The following is a 5069-nucleotide window of genomic DNA, read 5'->3' on the forward strand; positions in this document are numbered from 1 at the left end:
ATAACGTATAACGTTATATAGCATTACATTATAACGTATAACGGTATGTGGTATTACGATATAACGTATAACGGTATGTGGTATTACGATATAACGTATTCCGTTATGTAGTATGACATTGTGACGTATAACGTTATATACTATTAGCTTATGACGTATAACATACATAACTATTATTTAGTATTACGTTATAACGTATAACGTTATATAGCATTACCTTATAACGTATAACGGTATGCGGTATTACGATATAACGTACTACGTTATGTAGTACTGCATTATAACGTATAACGTTATATACTATTCGCTTATAACGTATAACGTTATGTAGTATTACGTTATAGCGCATAACGTTATATAGCATTACATTATAACGTATAACGTTATGTGGTATTACGATATAACGTATTACGTAATGTAGTGTGACAATGTAACGTGTAACGTTATATACTATTAGCTTGTAACGTATAACGTTATGTAGTATTACGTTATAGCGTATAACGTTATATGGCATTACATTATAACGTATAACGGTATGTGGTATTGCGATATAATGTATTACGTTATGTAGTATGACATTGCAACGTATAACGTTATATACTATTAGCTTATGACGTATAACATTATATAGTATTACGTTATAACGTATAACGTTATATAGCATTACCTTATAACGTATAACGTTATGTGGTATTACGATATAACGTATTACGTTTTGTAGTATTACATTATATCTTATAACGTTATATACTATTAGCTTATAACGTATAACGTTATATAGTGTTACGTTATAACGTATAACTTTATATAGCATTACGTTATAACGTATAACGTTATGTGGTATTACGATATAACGTATTACGTTATGTAGTATGACATTGTAACGTATAACGTTATATACAATTAGCTTATAACGCATAACGTTATGTAGTATTACGCTATAACGTATAACGTTATATAGCATTTCCTTATAAACTATAACGTTGTGTGGTACTACGATATAACGTATAACGTTATGTGGTATAATATTATAACGTTTAACGTTATGTGATATTAAGATATGACGCATAACGTTATATTGTAATGCGTTATAACGTATAACGTTATATAGCATTACATTATAACGTATAACGGTATGTGGTATTACGATATAAAGTATTACGTTATATAGCATTACCGTATAACGTATAACGTTATATAATATTACGTTATAACGTATAGCGTTATGTAGTATTATGTAATAACGTATAACGTTATGTGATATTAAGATATGACGCATAACGTTATATAGTATTACGTTATAACGTATAGCGTTATGTAGCATTATGCAATAACGTATAACGTTATGCTCGTATTAAGATATGACGCATAACGTTATATAGCATTACCATATAACGTATAACGTTATTTAAAATTACGTTATAACGTATTACGTTATGTAGTATTACATCATAACGTATAACGTTATATACTATTATCTTATAACGTATAACGTTATATAGTATTACGTTATAACGTATAACGTTATATAGCATTACGTTATAACGTATAACGTTATGTGGTATTACGATATAACGTATTACGTTATGTAGTATGACATTGTAACGTATAACGTTATATAGTATTAGCTTATCACGTATAACATTATATAGTATTACGTTATAACGTATAACGTTATATAGCATTACCTTATAACGTATAACGTTACGTGGTATTATGCAATAACGTATAACATTATTTAGTATTATGTAATAACGTATAACGTTATATAGTATTACAATATAACGTATGACGCTATATACTATTATCTTATAACGTATAACGTTATATGGTATTACGTTATAACGTATAACGTTATGTGGTATTACGACATATCGTATTACTTTATGTAGTATTACATTATAACGTATAACATTATATACTATTATCTTACGACGTAAACCACTATATAGTATTACGTTATAACGTATAACGTTTTATACTATTAGCTTATAACGTATAACGTTATGTAGTATTACGTTATAGCGTATAGCGTTATGTAGTTTTACATTATAACGTATAACGTTATATAGCATTACCGTATAACGTATAACGTTACATAGTATTAGGTTATAACGTGTAGCGTTATGTAGTATTCTGTAATAACGTATAACGTTATGTGGCATTAAGATATGTCGCACAACGTTATATAGTATTACGTTATAACTTATAACGTTATATAGCATTACCATATAACGTATAACGTTATATAGTATTACGTTATAACGTATAACGTTATGTAGCATTACGTTATAACGTATAGCGTTATGTGGTATTACGACATATCGTATTACTTTATGTTGTATTACATTATAACGTATAACGTTATATACTATTAGCTTATAACGTATAACGTTATATGGTATTACGTTATAACGTATAACGTTATGTGGTATTACGACATATCGTATTACTTTATGTAGTATTACATTATAACGTATAACATTATATACTATTATCTTATAACGTAAACCACTATATAGTATAACGTTATAACGTATAACGTTATATAGCATTACATTATCACGTTCAACGGTCTGTGGTATTACGATATAACATATTACGTTATGTAGTATTACATTATAACGTATAACGTTATATACTATTAGCTTATAACGTATAACGTTATATAGTATTACGTTATAACGTATAGCGTTATGAAGCATTATGTAATAACGTATAACGTTATGTGATATTAAGATATGACGCATAACGTTATATAGTATTACGTAATAACGTATAGCGTTATGTAGCATTATGTAATAGCGTAAACGTTATGTTCGTATTAAGATATGACGCATAACGTTATATAGTATTACTTTATAACGAATAACGTTATATAGCATTACATTATAACGTATGACGGTATGTGGTATTACGATATAACGTATAACGTTATATAGCATTTCATTATAACGTATAACGATATGTGGTATTACGATGTAACGTATTATGTTATGTAGTATTACATTATAACGTACAACGTTATATACTATTAGCTTATAACGTATAACGTTATATATTATTACGTTATGACGTATAGCGTTTTGTAGTATTCTGTAATAACGTATAACCTTATGTGGTATTAAGATATGTCGCATAACGTTATATAGTATTACGTTATAACGTATAACGTTATATAGCATTACGTTATTATGTATAACGCTGTGTGGTATTACGATATAACGTATTACGTTATGTAGTATTGCATTATAACGTATAACGTTATATACTATTAGCTTATAACGTATAACGTTATGTAGTATTACGTTATAACGTATAACGTTATATAGTATTACGTTATAACGTATAACGTTGTATAGCATTACGTTATTATGTATAACGTTGCGTGGAACTACGATATAACGCATAACGTTATGTGGTATAATAATATAACGTATAACGTTATGTGGTATTACGATGTAACGTATTATGTTATGCAGTATTACATTATAACATACAACGTTATATACTATTAGCTTAGAACGTATAACGTTATGTAGTATTACGTTATAACGTATAACGTTATATAGCATTACGTTATAAAGTATAACGTTGTGTGGTACTACGATATAACGTATTACGTTTTGTAGTATTACGACATAACGTATTATGTTATGTAGTATTACATTATAACGTACGACGTTATATACTATTAGCATATAACGTATAACGTTATGTAGTATTACGTTATAACGTATAACGTTATATAGCATTGCGTTATAACGTATAACGTTATGTGGAATTAAGATGTAACGCATAACGTTATATTGCATTACGTTATAACGTATAACGTTATATACTATTAGCTTATGACGTATAACATTATATAGTATTACGTTATAACCTATAACGTTATATAGCATTACATTATAACGTATAACGGTATGTGGTATTACGATATAACGTATTACGTTATGTAGTATTACATTATAACGTATAACGTTATATACTATTAGCTTATAACGTACTACGTTATGTAGTATTATATTATAACGTATAACGTTATATACCATTACCTTCTACCGCACAACGATATATAGCACTACGATATAACATATAACGTTATGTGGTATTAAGATATGACGTATAACGTTATGTAGTATTATGTTATAACGTATAACGTTATGTGGTATTAAGATATGACGTATAACGTTATATAGCATATCGTTATAACGTATAACGTTATATAGCATTACCGTATAACGTATAACGTTATATAGTATTACGTTATAACGTATAGCGTTATGTAGTATTATGTAATAACGTATAACGTTATATAGTATTACGTTATAACGTATAGCGTTATGTAGTATTATGTAATAATGTATAACGCTATATACTACTAGCTTATAACGTATAACGTTATGTAATATTACGTTATAACGCATAACGTTATATGGCATTATATTATAACGTATAACGGTATGTGGTATTGCGATATAACGTATTACGTTATGTAGTATTGCATAATAACGTATAACGTTATATACTATTAGCTAATAACGTATAACGTTATATAGTATTACGTTATAGCGTATAGCGTTATGTAGTTTTACATTATAACGTATAACGTTATATAGCATTACCGTATAACGTATAACGTTATATATTATTAAGTTATAACGTATAGCGTTATGTAGTATTCTGTAATAACGTATAACCTTATGTGGTATTAAGATATGTCGCATAACGTTATATAGTATTACGTTATAACGTATAACGTTATATGGCATTACACTATAACGTATAACGGTATGTGGTATTACGATATAACGTATTACGTTATGTAGTATTGCATTATAACGTATAACGTTATGTGGTGTTACGATGTAACGTACTATGTTATGTAGTATTACATTATAACGTACAACGTTATATACTATTAGCTTAGAACGTATAACGTTATGTAGTATTACGCTATAACGTATAACGTTATATAGCATTACGTTATAAAGTATAACGTTGTGTGGTACTACGATATAACGTATTACGTTTTGTAGTATTACATTATAACGTATAACGTTATA

This window comes from Bombus pyrosoma, unplaced genomic scaffold (assembly GCF_014825855.1).
Source record: "Bombus pyrosoma isolate SC7728 unplaced genomic scaffold, ASM1482585v1 HiC_scaffold_4713, whole genome shotgun sequence".
NCBI classification, from domain to species: Eukaryota; Metazoa; Arthropoda; class Insecta; order Hymenoptera; family Apidae; genus Bombus; species Bombus pyrosoma.